The 19,064-nt window shown below is 43.4% G+C and overlaps 1 protein-coding gene across 6 annotated transcripts in view; it reads left to right on the plus strand.

Moving 5' to 3' along the window:
- Window positions 1-19,064, plus strand: part of RERE (arginine-glutamic acid dipeptide repeats) — a 266,304-nt gene that overhangs the window by 37,925 nt on the left and 209,315 nt on the right. The window contains exon 1 of one of the 6 annotated variants that reach the window (XM_078379234.1): window positions 11,828-12,159. The exons of 4 other annotated variants lie outside the window; for them this stretch is intronic. The gene's annotated coding sequence lies outside the window, so the exon portion shown is untranslated. Of the gene's footprint in view, window positions 1-11,827; window positions 12,160-13,872; window positions 14,053-19,064 lie in introns of those variants that run through there. One more of the 6 variants, XM_078379233.1, reaches the window with a different exon arrangement.

Below are 19,064 nucleotides of genomic sequence, written 5' to 3' on the forward strand. Positions count from 1 at the left end.
TGCCAGCCTAGAAGAGCCTGATCATGTTTCCCAGGGAAGCTGCCTGCCTGCCAAGCTTTAATTTAGGCCTCCTTAATGGATTATTAATGAACTTGTGAAGCCTACGTGAATACTTATTGACAAAACACTAGCATTACAATTCAGCAGTTTGTCTGTCAATACCCTAATCAAGGACAAGGCTGTTGTACTGAAGAGATGCAGGGAAACACAACTGCCACTCAATAAGGTCTTTCGAGCTTTGTTTACAGTAGCTTCGTATTTTATCTTTAATCTTGGATGGATAGGAATGTCCTGTTCTCGAAGATATCTGACTGTTTCATGAACAAAAATGTGTTAGAATGACTGGGGTGAGTTTGGATAGAAAGTGCCATTGTAGAGCTATATAGCTAAGTAGAGCCTCCACAATTGGAAGCGGTATACCTTGAGACACCAGAGTCTGTGAACAAACAACACTTAGCTAATACGTAATGTTAACCTAAGGCCCTGCTTGAGGGCTTCCTGGAAGCAGTTGTTTGACTACTGTTAAAACTAGACAACCATTGAATAATTGCTGACTCCTCTTGAAAACTCATTTCCCATTTCAGCTTTTCCTTTTTGCAAGTAAATGGAAAAGGAAAATTGGTACCTTTATTTGACATCCTTCACACAATTTGTTTGGCTGGATTTAACCATAATCCAGTTTTAGCTAACATATAAAGTTGCATTCTGCCTGGTTTGCTTCCCTGCCTATGTGAAAGAAGAAGTGAATGGAACAGAATGTGAGACACACAATTATGCAGTGTGTTTGCATTGTGATTCATTAAGTTTGGATCCCTTGCAAAGAGTTCTGTGCAGATGCAGCCTATGGCTCTTAGTATGGGGATAACCTCACGTAGCATTAATGTCCCTTCTCGACCTGCCAATATTTGCGTAGCGATATCATCCTAAGGGGAAGGCATCTTGGTATTCTTTCATGCAGATCACACTTCTTCTGCATGGGATCCGAGATGTCCAGACTACAGGTATTCCCTGTCTTCTTTGAAGGGACGTCTTCTTGGATTGTATGTACAAAGGCGAGAGTAAGGTGGATCAGTAATTAGGATAGCTAACTGGAGTGTCTTAGAAGTGAAGTGAGAAATGTAGATGATAGTTTTTCAAGTGCAGGTAGGAAAAAGAAGAATAGAACCACTCTCAGCCATCAGGCATCAATAGTCGGAGGAGTCCTGAAGTGTTTTCTGTGTTACTGCTTTTGTTGTCAGCTGTCCTGCTGAATTGTGAGGCATAAAGAATAGTGCTGATCATGCAGCTGTTTAGGGTGAACACTATTTTAGGAGGCAGCCACGAGGTGGCATAGCAGCAAACTACTAACAAATCGATTTTGCTGGAGTAAAGCAATCTGAAACAAACCAGATGCCTTTAGCTATTCTGTTGGAGGCTTATGTGGCTCTGATAAAGAGGGCATGCTTCTTCTTCTTTTTTTAAAACAGGGATTTAACAATGTTCAGTTGAAGTTAATTTGGTTCACTAAGTTGTTTTGCTAGAGCTTGATTCCCCCTCTCCCTGAAGCTGGTACTGTTTCTTGGTTGCATTTAGACATTCGTTTATTTCTCTTCTCTTCCTCCAGTTTCCCTTTGTTTGGAATTCCAGTGTACAATCTTTAAATGCTTTGTTCCTCGCTAAATGTCTCCTATAATAGTCACATGTGTTTCAGTTTGGGCTTCACCATCTGCAATCAGTTGCTTTCATCACAGAAAATGTTGTCTTTGGACTCTCTTAAAAAGCAGGCATTTTACGTTTGTGCTCGTGTCTCTTCCCCTGATGGTGGATTTGTTTAAAGTCCTCGATTTTATGATGCACATGCTTTCTTTCCACTGATAACGATTTTTCTCTGTAAAGGAACAATTTTCAGTTTTGTTGTGAAAGCACCCCTTCAGCTGTTGCCATTATGGTAGAGTTCATCCAACCCAAACCTCTTGATTCTTTTCACTGAATTACAAGTTAACTCTTGGCAACGTATTCTCTGACATTTAATCAAAAATTCCTGTTGTATCTGAGATTCCCTTATGCTGAATCCACTGCTCAATCTACTAGTTTGTATTCTAATTGGCAGCGTCCCTGCCAGCTCTTTGGCAACAGCCTTTTCCCAGCTGGCTTTCTAGGTTCCTTCTACTGGAGATATTAGGAATTTAATCTGGGACCTTGTTTGTGTACCCTTCCACTAGTTACAGTCCACCTTCAAAGAGCTACCACTTGAAGTTGGTGCATTTGGAACCCATTGCCTCTTGTTGCCACGAAAGCATTGTTCTACCTTTCCACAAAGGATTGGTTCTTGGTGAGAGATGCCTTCCATCTAGCCATTCATGGGATAGTTTTCTCTGTTGAGATGCTAGCTGCTCTGATAGTTGATTTTAGCTGTGCAGATGGCAGTACATACAGCGTCATCTAGATTGTATGCAGGGTTGGCATTATTTGACTGTCAATGAAAGAGAGGGGGGGAAACCCCCAATGTTTCATTCTGAGAACAATGCAAGTTTAAAGGAGAATTTTTCACCCTGAAGCCAGCTTACCAACCACAGAAAGAAGACTACAGATGTGAATTGTTTTTTTAACCTCATACCCTTTGTATGGCTGCCAAGTTCTGGAAATAATTTATCTAGCTATGAAGGAAGGATTTACCACCTAAGTATCAGTTTGCAGTGTTCTCTTTCACTGTATCTTGATGCATAATTCCCTTTTACTCTCAGCAAGCGGAGAGAAATAAATAGAAGATCAGAGATTCCTTTTGGTGCCAAACTTGCATTCTGAAAAGGCTTGAAGGGAAGGTGTTTGGGGAGCTGTAATGCAGCATTCTCCAAAATGTGAGACTTATTTACACGAGTTGTGTCAGCTACATTACTTATGAGAGTAGGCAAGGTAGACTTGGTCCAAATCAATCTGAATTTACTTCAAAAATATGTCAAACTCTGCCTGAATAGCATATTTCTTTATCAAGATGCTAAGTTTACGTGAGTTCGCTGCAAGTTACTCCGTTTCTGTATTCCATCTTCATTTGTGCCCTATGAGAAAAATAAACAAATGGGAAAAAATGTTACTTATTCTCTCTCATTGTCTCTCTTCTGTGGTGTGAGTGGGGTACACTGCGTTTGGTTGCATTTCTCTAAATTGCAGAGGCTCAGGGTTTCTTTAAAGATGCTGGAAAGCAGTGTGGATAATTTTTGTGATTTTTTTAAAAAATTGCGTAGTAGGTAGAGTTTTAGAATTGCTCTGGGGGTGGGGGATGTGTAAATGTGTTCCCTGCCACTTCTGCTTGTTGGACATTCCTTCCAAGACTGTATTTGATCAGTAAAAGTATTGCAGGTGGGTCAAGTATCACTTTTCTACACACTGACTCACACTGTTACTATGAAACAGGCCTGGCCCTCTGTAGTCACTGTGTGTATTCAATGTACACCAAGTCAGCCAGGGACTGAAGAAAATCCAGGAATTGGTTACTGAGGTCTGCTAAAAATGAGCATATGATTACTTATACTTTCCATACCCTAGGTATACATTTGAAATCTCCCCCTCCCTCACCAAAAACCTCATAGATTCCATGTGTGTGCTCCACACACAAAGCCCAGCTGCCTGTTCCCGGTTGGACATGTATCTGTAAGAACTCTATAGCTTTGTAGTTAAACTTTTTCATCATTATACTGCAGACTTCCTGTTTTTAAGGCTTATCTGGCCCTCTTGAGGGAAACATCGTTATAGCTGTGGTCACTTCCTGTGGTTCTTTGTCACTGTTCTTTTAAAAGGCCTGTTTGAATTTTTTATTAAGTATTTAACATAAAAGTGATTGATGCACTAAAAATGTGGCGAGCCCAATTTTCCTTTTCCACCGACCCCTTTGCTGTATTTTCAATAAAAGATAATAAATCTATCACAAGCGCTTCTTTTCTCGGGATATCTGCTTTGCTAACATTAAATGGCAGGAAAAAAAATCCCCCCTCCTAGCCTTTAAGAATCTGCTTAATTCAAGAGAGATTGTAAAGGAAGCATTTGGTAGTCATTTCCTCTAGTATTTTTTTGAGCGAGTAAGTATGCTTTACATTATAATAGTTTAAACATACCGCAGGCTGTTGATAGAGGTATCGTATTTTCCATTCACAAGCATTTAACGTATGCTCTAGAAATGGAGCGGGCGGAGGGGAGCGTTGTTGTTTAAAATTGGTTTGATTTAGAACCTGGAAGGGAAGGAAATCTCCTGTAGCCTGTGTTAACTCCTTAAAATCTCTTGTCTGTCATAATGGGTGTGTGCATGCATGTATATGTATGCCTGTGTAGGCTTTTAACTAACTAAAGAATAACTAGGGGGATGAAATGTAGTAGTTTGTACTTTTAATAGCAATTGCTTTATTTGGGCTATCTGAAACAACAGTTCGTCTTTCAAGCAGTGGTTCTTGAAAGTAGAGGCTATTTCATGGCTCATTGTGATAATTTAAACTAATAGCAATTTTGTTTTGGCATGCATTTCTGTCCTGATATTTGAGCTAGTACACTTTGAAGACAGTGGTGCTGTTCATGAAATTGATGGTACAGAATTTCCAGCTCTGCCTTGTTTCTTTTAAAGTTTACTTTTAAATATGTGGTTTTGTTAGTGTTGCTGAACAAGTAAACTTATGTGTGTGGTGTGGACACACACACACACACACACACACACACACACACACACACACACACACACACACACACACACACACACACACACACACACACACACACACACACACACACACACACACACAAATGTACACATTTGAGTGACCCCAGAATAATCGGCCAGATTGAAGCAGTTTGTGTTATTTTATTTTTTAATATCATTAGTTACACTCTCCATATCCTAGGTGTTCTTGGGAGTTTAAAAAGAGATGTTTGTAGGATAAAAAAAAGAACTGCATGACGCTGTCCTGCTAAGCACCAGGGCAATCTCTTGTATAATGTTAACTGTCGTTATTTCACCGTATTTGATATATTTGCATAGGGAAATACTTAGAGAGGGTAAATATAGGCATGTTTCAAAAGGTTAGTACCTCAGAGTTACTTTCTTTTAAAAAGTGGTGGTGTTACTTTGAGTATTGTATATTTGAATATCAATATTTGCCTGCGTTTTAACCATAGTCATATGAATTATAGGAGCACATTTCCTGGTTGGAACGTTATACTTGTTAAATTCTTAGAACTCAGTACCAAGCATTTTTAGAGAGCAGGGAAAGTGTTAGGTACCAATGCCAAGATTTTAGACATCTGGTTGATGATGAGGTGGCTGGGTTTTTTCCAGCCCTGGAACATCCTGAGGTTAAATAGGCTCTTTTTCAATTTAATGACTTTCAGAGAGTGCTCAACAGAAACATACACAGAGTTTGGTTTACAGACAGATCAGAGGAACAATGAGAGTCTCCAGTACTAAAAATGTGAGGTTTAGAATAAAAAATTCCTGGCCCATCTTCCCTCTGCCCCTCTGTTTTGAAATCACAGGACTGATTTTTATCAATGCTGTGCTGTGTGGAATTCTTCTCATGCCATATTCTAAAACTGCCAGTTTCTCTGTGAGTGTGAGGGGTGTGACAGTTGGTGGTTCAGTATTAAAAAAAGAGAAGGGACTATACATGGATCCTGCTGAGCTTTCTGAGCGCGGCATGTTGAAAGGGGAAACAGGATGACTCTTGAGACGGCAGGAGGCAGAAGCAAGCTGGTCCTGAGAAAGTGCAAAAGGTTTAAGGAGAAAAAACGAGAGATGAGGTGGAAAAAGGGGAGGGAGAAAGCATTGCATGTCTTGCAGTTTCTTAGGATAAACAAATTACCAAACTTTCTGATGTTCAGAATGGAAAAGTAGACTGCTTCTGTTATTTCAAGCCCACGTTGTGTTGGACTTGCCTAAACATGGCTTCCAACAATGGAGTCTGGAAGCTGAAGTACTGAGTGCAATGAGAAGCAGTGGAGGAGCATTTCTTAATTGGCTTCTTTGATTTCACAATAAGTTTCTCTGTGGTGTAATTCTCTGTCTAGTTACTCAGCAGTTACTGTGTTCTGTTAACTTAATTAAGAGAAAGACGCATAGTATTGCAACCCTGAAATGGTAGAAGAGTTCATACTCTTCACTTATTTATTTGATACTAACTGGATTCTGATATACAGTATTGTAATGATCCAGTTGGTAGGCTGATTATCACATTATGGTGTGGTGATTAAGAGACTCCTGTATCTATCCACTTTCATTCCTTTTCCCAAATCAGTGTCAATTGTAGTTTAGCAATAATATCTGGTGTATCTATGGTTAGCACTTCCAAAACTGGAGTAAGAAGATGGGAATTGTGAGTGGAACATGGACTTAGTCTTTAAGGTAAAAGCGAACTCCTCTGCTTCCCTCTTGCAAAACGTTTAGTACAGTGAGGACACAAGAATCTATCTGCTGGTGGCGAAACAGGGTTGGGTTAGAATTGGGCTCTGTATCAGCTAATGTTTGGTCATTTTGTACACGAGACACTGCTGGGCTTTGCTTCTGGTGTTCATAGAGGGTAAAGAGAAGTCTTGAATTTTTATGTTGTCAGGCCACCTGTTCTTAGCATGCCTTAATGGGGAAAAAGTCTTCCCTGATCTTCCTTTGGTTGCTTCCAGCAGAAGCACTTAGAAAGCTTATGGTTTGCCCAAAGGTGGAATAAATACATGTTTAGAGTAGAATGAGATTGTGCCAAAAACAAAACAAAACACAAAAACAAGTCTCTCTCTCCCACACACACACAAACACCAAAAATAGACCCTTTTTCTGGAAACATTTTGTCAAACGCACGTCTTCATTATTCTTGATAATGGATTTAACAAACTTTCTCCACTTAGTGCAAATTGTGTTCGCTAAGCAAAGCGTGCAAAATTTGTTCTGAAAGCCAAAAAGGTTGTTAACTGTGACTCTTGTCCTCCCCCTCTTTCCCTTTCCTTTCCCTCCCCCAACATCAGTTCCTGTGACCTGTTCAGCTTTAAGTGCTTAGTAAATTTTAATAATGCATTTCTAATGTGATCTAGCTGATAAGTTAAAGTGCTCTTACAATTAGTTTTGCCTGCTGAAGTATGTTTATCTGGTGGCCTTTGTGCAGCTGCCTTCTCCTCCTGGCACAGTTTGTCTAGAAGGTGAAGTATTTATGCATGCCTTGATAAGAGCTAATTCTCTCTGAAGGAATTCCTGAGAATGGCTTTTACTTGATAGATCTTGCGGTATATCTCCATTTAATGTTCTTCAGGTGTACTAACCCTCTCACAAGAGAGTATAAATTATTTCTATGTGGTGTGAAATCTGTCTAGAAAGCAGCACTTTGTCGCAAACCCACAAACTGTTGAATGCTTCCATGCTTATTGACGGGTCTCTTCCCCTCTGTTCTGAAATAACATGGGGTTAAGGTCCATCTCATTCATTAGTTTTCAAACTTCCAGCTACGAGTATTAAGCAATTCTTTCCATATTGTTGCCACACACGGACCACAAAACCCTGGGCAAATTCTAGGGTTTTCAGATCTTCTTGTATAGTTTCCAGGAGCAATGTGGCCGTACAGTTCTGGCCGACAGTTTCTGGCTTTTCTAGGTAGAGTTGGGGAAGATGTGTGTCTGGGGACCTGAAGAGACACGGTCTTGTAGACAGTACATGTTCAAAATGCAGCCCTCCAGATGTTGCTGGACTACAGCTCCCATCATAGTTGCTGTTCAGCACTGTCTGGAAGGCTGCTCTTTGTCCTCTACTGGTGTAAGCAGCACTCTAGTAGATTAACCAGTGGTCAGATTCTGTGTTAGATAGCTTCCTATGGACTGTTTGTGGGGACAGAAGTGGGGAATCTTTTTTTTTTTTTGGGTTCTCCTTCCGTGTAAAATACTCTCTGCAAGTAGAAAAGCAGTATCTCAGGGAGAAAGCAGAACTGTTTTTCTACTTATGTGGCAGTTTGTCCCATAAAGGAGCGTTGATGAATGTAAGACCCCTCCCGTCTGCTCCCACAATTCCATTTGACTGTGCTACATGTATAATATTTGGTTTATTTGAAGTGCTGGACAGGTTTCTCAGGTGGCATATGTGCCAGATGAGAGTGTTCCTTGATGCCAACACTTCCAGTCACTGAGAGGTTGTCCTTCAAGAAGTCACATCTGCTATTGACTGATCATCTTTGTGGAAAATCTCCCCAAACATCCAAGGAAGCCTCCACTGTGAAAACTGTAGTCCTGAGCTGTAGAAATGAGACTATTTAAAGTTACGGATGGCTTCTCAGCCCTTAAAGCTAGTGCTGTTCCCTGTTTAGATTTTCTCAAATACACATGCTGTTATTTAAAAATGCACACTCTCTCCTCCCCTCCCCTCCAAATAGCAGGAGTTAATGACAGTGTGTCAAAGCTTTAACTTTGAATTTCCCCAGCTTTTGTTGGTTTGTGTCACAACCTTAATGTTACTTAAACTAGGTATTCCATTTAATTATAATGCTTATAATAAAGTCAGATGTCAGCTCACTTGGCTGCATGCTTAGGCCTGTACAAGGCTGAGTGCTTTGCTTGTAACTGCATCCCTTGTCTCCTTTCATTATCTGTTAATGGTACTCAACATGACAGGGTTGTTTTGATAAATGGAGATGACACTGAAATGTGGTCTGGATTTCTTTCTACTCTGGATTGGAAGCAGTCCTTGCACAGCATCAGATCAACACGCTGGCTGTTTGTGTGAAGGTTGGCTTCCTTCCTGCATTCATAAGTATACCTCTCACAGAACTCAAGAAACAATTCTGCCTTTTCTTTTCTTTTCTGCGTGCGTATGTGTTGGCTTAGGTTGATTCTTACCTGAGTACTAGGAGCAGAACAATGTAGTACTGTACTGTATAATGATTAAAGTAATGGACTGGGACCAAGGAATTGGGGTTCATTTCCCCAATATGTTTTCAAAGTGAAGTGCCATATTGATTAACATAATTTGCTATTTTTGTTAACTGTGCCATTGTTACCTTGTAGACAATTGACCTTATGTACTTCCTGATATTTGTTTACTATTGAACCGTTGCCACTTAGGCCATTATCAGTATTCCCACTCGGCCATGGGGCCACATATAAATGTGACAGTTACTATAGTCTCATTCATCTATCTGAGGAAGGGGATTTGATCCATGGAAGCTCATGTTGAAATATAGCAGTCTTTCAGGTGCCACTATATTTTTGTCTCTTGGTGGGTTTTTTTTTGTTTGTTTGTTTGTTTGGTGGTGTTCCCCCCCTTCTTTTGGTCTGATATACCACTCAGTTTTGAAACTTATTCAATGGGATTGTGGGTGGTTGCAGTCTCTCATATTACTTTATGTGAGGATAAAATGGGTGCAGACACCAAGTTACTCCTGAGTTTCAGGGCGGTGGGAATAAGTTGGGGTTTTAATAAATAGTAATGATAATTGGGTATTAAGATCAAAAAGAAAAGCCCTGTAATATCAGATCTGTGCAGTCCTGCATTCCATTCGTAGTGGCCAACCAGAGGCCTCGGGGAATCCACAAGCAGTAGATTACGCCCCCCCCCATGGGTGTAAGCACCATGGCAGCAATTTCACTGTTGTTTCCTGGCAACTGGAATTTAGAGATTGTCCCTGATACCAGATGTTCAAATTTTCCTGCACAGCTTAGGAGGTTCAAAACACAGCCACTGTGCAAGGTCTAATACTTGAATTTTGTCATCTGTCAGTCTTATTTTCTCTTTTTGAGAACGGAAATTTCTTTGATTTTCTCTTTTTCATTTACAAGTCCTTTTATCCTGGGTTTCTCTCCTAAAGGAAATGTTTGAAGTGGTTAACAATTTTATTAACTTGTTAAACTTGACAGTAAAGCACAAAATAAACAATAACAAAAAGAGAGGAAACAGTGGATAAAATCCTTCTGTTAACATATCAGGAGAATTCAGAGCCAACTCATTGGCATATCAAACTGATAAGAAAGTTCCTACAGCTATCAAAGGCTGTCAAAGAGAGGTGAGTTGGGCCTCTCTTGGCAGAGAGCTTTATTTCCGAGGTGGACTATTTTAAAAAAGTTTTGCCTGCAATTTGTCAACCTGTTGATTCCACATGGAGCATTTGCTGCTTATCTTTCAAAGCTTATCATCTGTTTGATTGGGGAGGCAATGCACTTGGGGGACTATGTATGTATATCGTGTTTCTGAAGGTGGTGAATTGAGACCCCATCCAACCCAGAATTATTTCGTACGCTGGCCAAGAGAAGAGAATAAACACAGAATTGTAGTATTGGGGAAGAACAAAGCAGCAGCAAGGGACCGAGAACCTGGCTGTTCTCTCGAAAGATTGCTATGCATATCCTGGCCCAGGATAAGAGAGGCTGCTGAATTCACATTACAGTACTCCCTTTTATTGCTGACTTGCTGCAATAGCCACTTGAAAGGGCTCTGCCACTGTCTCAACCACAATGAGGGCTTCTCTATGTCAGAACCAGTGTGTTTAAATATTAAAATAATCATATTTCTGTGAGGGCGTTCCATTCACTTTCGTTGTCACCAGAAGCGATCAGGAAGAAACAAATCAGCATTACGGGGGAACTTTTGCAGATGGTTGCCAGATGCCTGGGTGGGTGTTCCTGAAATGAAGCCGTACTGTATTAGCTAGAGCAGCGGGCCCCAACCTTTTTGGGGACCGTGGACAGGCCGAGCCTCTGAGGAAGGCGGGGCACCCCCCCACTCTCTTGTGCTCTTGGGCACATGCATACACTCTCTCGGGCACATGCGCAAAGCGATGGGGGAGCATGCATGCATGCGTGTTCCAGCACCGGCATGAGTGCTCCCCCACCCCTTCGCGCATACGCAGGAGCACCTGCACACCCTTGTGCACACGTGCCCACCCCTTTGCGCAGGTGCTTGGGTGCCTGCGTGAAGGGGTGGTGGAGCGCTCATGCTGGCACTGGCACGTGTGTGCGTGCACAAAGCAGCTGTAGGGAGGGAGGTCTGTCTCCGTGGCCCGGTCTGGCTCAGCCCACAGACCGGCACCGGGCCGCAGACTGGTAGTTGATGACCTCTGAGCTAGAGGACTGTTTTTCAGTTGCGGCACCTTATACTTCAGTGTTTTCTGAAGGAAATCATGTCAAATCATTTGACAGGACTGGATTTAGCCAAGATGATGAATTCATCTGGGGACAATTCTTATTGTGCGGTATGCTGTTGGTGGTGGTCATGGTTGATTTCTTCACATTGTTGCAGCCAAATTATGATAATACGAGTAGTCATCTCCTGGGATGCCCCACATGTCCATGGTCCTTTTTTGAGGTGGCAGGGCACCATCTTGGCATGTGGCTTTGATCATTGAATGAACTTTTTTCACACTTCGGTTCCATCCCATGTTTTTTGTCCCCATCCTAGGGCGGAAGCAGGAGTCACTGGGATCTGAAGAGACTGAAAAGGAGAAGTCACTTATCTAGAAAAGATTTCTTTTGTGAATTCAGCTGCAGAAGGGTGCCATGTCTCATTCACACAATTTTTTTTTTTTTGCTGTGCAGGCTCAGAGCGCTGTGCTGCTGATAGGTGCGAGACTTTTCCTGTAGCCTGAATATGCTGAAAATCAGGAAGCATGCTCATGGAGTGGCTAGAGAGCAAGCACTACATCAGCCCAAGGCTGGAGTGATATGTCCTTCCCATGGCTCCATGTGTGGCAGGGCCAGACTTGATTAAAAAATTGGAAGAGCAGCTAAATGTAATGTCAGCTTTGTAGCTTGACTCTGGGATTGATTTTTATTTTTTATTTTTTGGCTCTGGCCGTGCAGTTCCATCACTGAGCCTCTTGGTTATGAAGCTTATTTTCACTGAGCCCGTTCCCCCTTAGATAGGTTCCTGTGGAGAAGCTAATGTGCAGCACTGATCTTTCAAGGGAGCCAAGCTTGCAGTACATGCTGCTCTCAGAGTGTATTGATCACAGGGCGGCCTTTCAGGGTGGTAAGGGTGTTATACTTCATTAGCTGGGTTGGCGGTTTAGGCAGCTGCTTGTCGCCAGAGCAGGACAGATGATGGCTCCAAGCTTGGTCCTCCTTCAGTGAGGCAGAGGGCTGGAGGGGTCGGAATACAAGGACGCAAAACAGAAAAGCCGTCTCGTAACAAAGAAGCAGCCATACATAAGACATCAGGATATTCAAGATAAAGCCTGAACGTAGGTTAGTTTTCCCATTTATCTTTGTGCAGTTCAGGAAATGTGTGGGCTTTGATATCGGGATCCCCCCTTCTCATGGCCTCTCAGGGGGAAAGAGATGATTTTAATCCAGGTGGATGATTACAAGTGTAAGTGAAAGATTGTGGTTATTCAGGCATGTGAGTGTAAGATGTATGTGTCGTTTTGGTGTCCAGAATAAGAAGGAAATAATTGGGGGGGGAAGAAGGTGTTCATGTAAGAAAGAGCTGGATATCCCATTCATCCTTTTTTTTTTTTTTTTAAAATGAGGGCAAAATCCACATTTTGCTGATAAGCGGTGCTGGGAATGGCTGTGTGAGCACATGTTTGTGGCTCTCCCCTGGTGCTAGTTTTATTTCTTTTCCAATCCAGTGCCATTTCAGAAGGAACCCGGCCTAATAGAGGAATCATCTCCTTCCTGTAGGAACGAAGGCTGGCGCTGCAGGTGGATATTAACAAAATGGCTTACTGGATGGATCAGCTGCAACCCAAGCCTCCTTTGTAGCCATAATGCCTCTCATGTGTCACTAGGCTGCCATCTCCTGCCTTTCCAACTCGGGGCAGATAAATATACAGTGTGTGTGTGTATATATATATTTGTCCCGTTTCTTCTCCCCTCCCTCTCCAAATTTCCCTCCACCTCTCTGCTTTTTGATCTGCGCCTCCACCATCTGTGTGCCTGTTTGATCTGCATTTCTGTGACACGAAGCGGGGCGCAGGGTGCTGGTGGGGAGGGAAGGAGGGTGGTTTTTGCATTAATATTCCTGGGCTGCTCCTGCAGCTCCCTTGCTCTTGGATATGAGCAGCGGCAGATCACTCGCGGGGATGCTTTGCCTCTTTAATATCTTGCTTGCAGATGCATTTTCTAGCTGACCACGCTATTAAAGAGCCACCATCAATCACCCAGCCAGCATCTCCCTGTTCCAGCTCGGATGAGTGGGGCGGGCGGGCGGAGAGGAGGAGGAAGAAGCGAAGAGGGGAGAGGAGAGCAGGCAGGCAGGCAGGCAGGCGCGGTGCGTGCTCGCCCGGCCCGGCCCGAGAGCGGCCACCATGGCGAGCAGCCCGTGAGCCGAGGCGTCCTCCTGGCCCTGGCGTTGGGGGCCGTCCTGAGCACGGAGTTGGAGGCTGGCTCTGGAAGCCCGTGTCTCCCCCGCCGGCCTGCCATTTGCCTTGAGCCCGGGCGGCGGCGGCGGCGGCGGCGCCAGGCTCGGGCTCCGCTCCGGGTTTTCCTCCGCGCCGCCGCTTGTTGTATTTGGGAGGCTGTGCTTCTCTCTCTCTCCCTCTCCCTCTCCTCTCCTCTCCCGGTGCCTGGGTTGAAAGCAAAAGCGACGGGGTCACACCGAGGCATGTGGAGGTGGCGGCTGCAACCCAGGAGCGGCAGCTGAGCGAGGCTGCTGGTGGCGGTGGATGCGCCGCGAAAGGGCCTCGGGAGCGCAGGGACCTGCCGCTGCCGCCCGTCGGAAGCCTTCTCCGGCCCGGGCAATGCCGCCGCTGCCGCTGCTCGCCCTCCTCTTCCTCCTCCTCCTCCTCCTCTCGCCCGCTCCGCTCCCTGGCCCAGTAGCGGCGCTGCAGTGAAGCGGGGGCCTCCTTTTGTTCGCCAAGTGCATCTCTTTCCTCCGGCCCCCTTCGCCTTCTCCTCTTGCCTTCCTCCTCTTCTTCCTCCCCTCCATGGGCATTGCGGGTGGGGTTGAGTGCGCCTCTTCTTCCTCCTCCTCTTCCTCTTCTGCATGCTCTGGAGAAGCAGCCCAGGGTCCGCTGGGGTCAGGCGGGAGCAGCTGCTGTGATTGCAGCCCGGTTGCCTTGGCCCCTCATCTCCAGGAATTCTCCTCCTTCTCTTCCGTGTTGTTGTTGCAGAGCCGAAAGTCCAAGCCTGGCGGGGGTGAGTGATAGGCGGGGGAGGGGGTGGCTGGCTGGCTGGCTGGCTGGCTGGCGGGGGGGGGGGGAGAAGAGAAGAGTCGCCTGACCTGGGGGTTCGCTTGGGGGGGGGGTTGGAAGTCTTCCAGGCACAGGACTGTTGCAGTGGGTGGGAGGTCCCTCCTCCGCCCCCCCCCCGCAGCTTGTGTCTTTCCCCCTTTTGTCCATGTGCTGTTTATGTTGAACTCATTTTGTGTATGTGTACTTATTTGTTCTTCCTTACTCTCTCTGGGCGAGGGAGAGGACCTCAAAATAAACTCCCCCCCTTTTCCCCCCCTAGAGGGTTGCTCAGGGTTTCCCTAGCCTTGAAAATGCCATGTAAAAATAGCTTTATTGTAAAAAAAGCAACACCTGAGTATAGAGAGAACACTTGACACCCTCCACTTAATTTGCAATAGCTTAGAGTGAGAGAAATAATTTGAAGGAAACTTGGATCTGCTGGAGAGGTGATGTGATAGCTTTTATTGGCCCACGGCACTGTTCCAGAACACTTTTAAGATTACATTTTCCCTCTTCGGGAGAGGGAATGTGTTTTGACTTTCTCTTCCCCAAGTCTACCAAAAAAGAAAAAAAGAAAAAAGAAAAATGTGTGGGGTGGGACTTTAAAAGCTTACTTCCATTTAAAAAATAATTTAAAAGAAATGTAAGTTTTCTGGGTGGGAGTTGTAGGCATGTGTGTGTGTGTGTGTGTGTGTGTGGGAGCTGGAGCATTCACTCCATTTGTTGAAGTGGAGTTTACAAGTGTGTGCTTAAATGCCTTTTATGTTTTTTAATTGGTGCCGGTCTCTGTTGAAAAAGCCCTTTTATAATATTTACTCAACCTTGTTCTCAGTTGATGTGACAGGGAGACCTGCTCAACCACTTCTTGTTTCCCCAGACAGAAACCAGCTCTGCTTTTGTTCTACAGTTGGGATTTTGTTTTAAGCTTTTCTGGAGGACAGGCAAGCCTTGCTCTACACGGGGTGCCTGGTATGTCTGTGTCAGAGAGAGCAATTTGGATGCCCTTCCTTTCAGCCATACAGAGTTTTCAATGATAGATGGGTCCAAATGACAGTTGACAAGGGCAACTGTCCACTTGCATGTAGAAAAAATGAACTTGGGGGCCCAGTGGTGATGGGGGGGGGCTATTCTTCTGAAGTGCAGTTTATTCTTTCTTAAGTCATGTTTCTTTTTCTTTTTAAGGTGGAGGAGGGGAAAAAAGAGAGTTAGAAACAGTGTACAGTATTCTACTTGCACATGTCTGAAAAAGAAGTTAAGCGGGATTTAAAGTCTTAAAAGACTGAGGAATACAATTATTGTATAAAGGGACTTGTGTCTGGTCAATGAGTTTCAGGCTGTCAATCAGCCCTCCGTTTGTTTGTTTGGGGGGTATTTTTAAAATGTAGCCCATCGTTTTAAACAACTCCAGCTGCCTGGTTAAAAATTACACTGGGCAGGCACAGAACAACCCATTCAGATTTATGAGGCTTTGATTTGGGTCCTTCCTTTTCTTCCCAGCTTTTTTCCCTTTGTAATTTTTGGAGCATCCTAACCGAATTGTAACAAATCCATGGGACCTGTGAAAGTGTCTGTCTGTCTCTGTGTGTTTTGAATCCACAATTCCAGTGTGTGTATTGTTACTTCTCTTGGGCAGCCTTTGGTGCTTGGCGCCCAGTTCTTCAAATGTTACTTGATCTCACTGCAGGATAGAATCGACTAGGATTACAGTGTACTGTAGGTTCTCTCCGTTTTCTTTCCCCGCCCCTCAGCCCCCCCCCTCCTGTGGCTGCTGAAAGTTGGTGCATCAGCGGGTGTTGTTTAGTAGCATAATTTTGAGTCTTCAATTTGCGTGTGTGCATTCTTTTTTAAGCTGGATTCCTGAGTGGGAGGGCTGTTCAAAATTTTCCTTGTCCTGTGGTTAGCATTTATGAATTGAGGCAAGGGCTGACGTAATCTCTCCCTCTCACCACTTCCTTTGTGTGCTTTCTCCTAGTTTATAGCGTGTGGCTGGCTTGCCTTTTTTTTAAAAAAATCTGTTTTTACTTCAAACAGAGCAGTTGTTTCTCTTATGTGTCTATAAGCCCTTCATCTACTGTTGTGTTTCTATACCAATGCACTTGTTCCTTAAATTATGCATTTTTTAAAAAAGGATATGCTCATGTGGTCTTGTCAGCAGGGTTCAGTAATTTGCTTGTATACAATGCAGGCTATCCCTTTATTTTAATTACCATAACAATGTGTACAGCTGTTATATCAGAATGTGTTGCTTTCCTTTTGGGATATATAGCCTCTCTTACACTAGAGGTGATCTGGAATTTGGTTGGTGGAGTTTGCTTCCACATCTTCTACCCTCTTTTCTCATTTCTCTTTTTTTACTCTGTTTTTTTAAAAAAAATGATGGGATGAGACAGGCTTTTGTTCCTCATGTTGATAATCGATGGCTCATTTTGTAAGGCTTTCTAAAACTTTGGTTCGACAGAGAGAGGTAATATAACTATATGGTTTTTAAAAATTTCTGCCTGCTTATCAAGCTTATAGTTATGTTTTGCTGTGGATGACTGCCTGGACAATCCCAGAGGAAGCCAATGGTGAATTGTTGAGAGTAACAGGCCTGGTGACTAGTGTCTACCGTTCTTCCAGAGCCTATTAGTGATAATTTGCCCAGATTGCCTCTTTAAAAATCCACAAAGTCTTAGTCATTGCATTAGTACAGAATTTTTAGAGGATATAAGTTGTACCCTTTGAGCCTGATACCCTAAAGCAGTGATTCCAACCTTGGGCCCCTGGATGCTTTTGGACTGCAATTCCCAGAAGTCTTCAGCACTAGCTGTGCTGATTAGGGCTTCTGGGAGTTGCAGTCTAAGCACACCTGGGTTACCTAATGTTGGGAACTACGGCCCTAAAGGGTATCTTCATGGTTGCACTCTGTTGTATGAATTGACCAGCATACTAAGGTCTGTGTCATCCTGAGGGATTCGTGTCTCCAGCCCAGCTCTTACTCCATGTAATCAATGAATGTTTAAAATGCGAAACTGATATTTCGTTCTGTTTCATTCTGCTTCTTTATGTCTGACGAAGTGGACGTGTCCATGAAAGCTTACATTAAAATATAATAATTTTTAAGGTGGCACATGTTTTTGTCTTAACTTATTTTCTTTTGTTTTCTTTCTTTGGATTTTGCCTGATATGCTTTCACAAGACTAACATGGATAACTCTTCTAAAACTAAGATCTGGTGGGTGTTTTTCAGTGACATCAAGATAGAACATCCTCCCAGGGGTTTGGTTTGCTTCTGTCGACTTATTTCAGTGTCACATCCAGGTAGTATGTGTGGGGCTTTGAAGGCTGACCTGGTAAATGTTACTGAAATTCACTGATGGTTGCTATGTCTAGTTATGGAAAATCACCTTGTACTGTAGATCCATAAGGACCAAAAGGTGCATTACAAGGTTCTGTAGACAGAATTGTAGAACTGGTGTAGAAGTTAAACTTTTAATTGCTAGAATATTGAACTTGGAGATAGAGGTTCAAGCCCCCAGGGGAGCCATGAAACTCATTGGGTGACCCTGGATCAATTGCTTTCAACATGTGGGATGTAAATATGTCAGTTGTGTATCTGACATTAACTAATAAATACCAATAAACAATTATCTAGGCTTGTTAATAGTCACTCACTTATGGCAAGTAAGAATTGTCTCAAGCAAACAGATGGAGGGATACTTCTTTTCTTACCTAAATGAAATTGTTATTTATGCTGCCTTTTCATTCATCAGAAATGTCTCACATAGATAGATGAACTCATTTGCAAGGCTGACCCAGGAAAGAAGAAATTTAAATAGTAAAAGAAATGGTCCATGGGAGTGCATAAACTGCCCTGAGCACTAGCAGTGTGAAAATCCGAGATAAAAAAGAATAAGGCAGTGGCTCACAAATGGAACACCCAGATATTCCCTAACATCTAGACTGTGGTTCTTAACCTACTCAGGTGTTTTTGGACTGCAACTCCCAGAAGCCTTCACCACCAGCTGTGCTGGCTGGGGTTTTTGGGAGCTGCAGTTCAAAAACAGCTGAGTAACTCAAGGTTAAGAACCACTGATCTAGACCAACCTGTGGTCATTCCAGATTCTGAAAGACTAGGAGAGAATCAAACTAATAGCAAATGCCACACTAACATCTTTAAGGGAGTAAAAAGGCATGTCATAAAGGCAGATGTATAGGGTATAAACAGCAGAGAGAAAGAGGATGGAGGGCCATGTTGCCTTAAAGCTTATGATGAACTTTTTGGCAATTTCTCTTCATTTCTCCAGTGAATCTTCCTTATATTGTTAACCATTGTTTGTGGTAGGAATACAATAAGTCTGAAATTGGATTTGTTGCTTTTTAAAAAATCCCTGGCTGATAAGCTGTATCTTGTCCTTAAGGATCTCCCATTTGAATCCCACACCTGCTTACCATCAGCCTTGTCATAACACCAGCCTTTCCTATCAGGCCATTCCTAGACACCAACACTGAATTGCTCTGATACGGATATGTTCCCTTCTCCTATATTGCTGGCTTTGCAAGTCATTGTGTTCCTCGCTCTTCTGAGTGATCCAGCCTAAAAGCAAACAACATCCTTTGTGTTTTCTGGAAAGCAGCTAAAGCAGTGGCATGATGAGGGCATGGGCGCTATTAAAGGGGATGTCGGGGAGGAGGTGACCAGTCAGTCAAAGCCACAAAACCCAACATGCATGAAATTTGTTTGTACATAGAGCTGATACGCTGCCTTGACTGGAGACCTGATTAATTGGTAGCAAGCAGGAAGTAGATGTGATGGAGGTAAATGTTATGGTAGGGTAGCTCTCCAGTGAAATAATAAATGGATTGAAAAGACCTTGATTGCCCATGAGGAGAGAAAGATTGTTCTCTGCTATGGTCTGTACGTATACTGTAGAAAACAGAAATTATGTCAAGGGGATGGAGTGTTTGATGATGTAGGCAGGGGTATTCACTTTAGAAC

The sequence above is a fragment of the Pogona vitticeps genome, chromosome 7 (genome assembly GCF_051106095.1).
Source record: "Pogona vitticeps strain Pit_001003342236 chromosome 7, PviZW2.1, whole genome shotgun sequence".
In the NCBI taxonomy this organism is placed as follows: domain Eukaryota; kingdom Metazoa; phylum Chordata; class Lepidosauria; order Squamata; family Agamidae; genus Pogona; species Pogona vitticeps.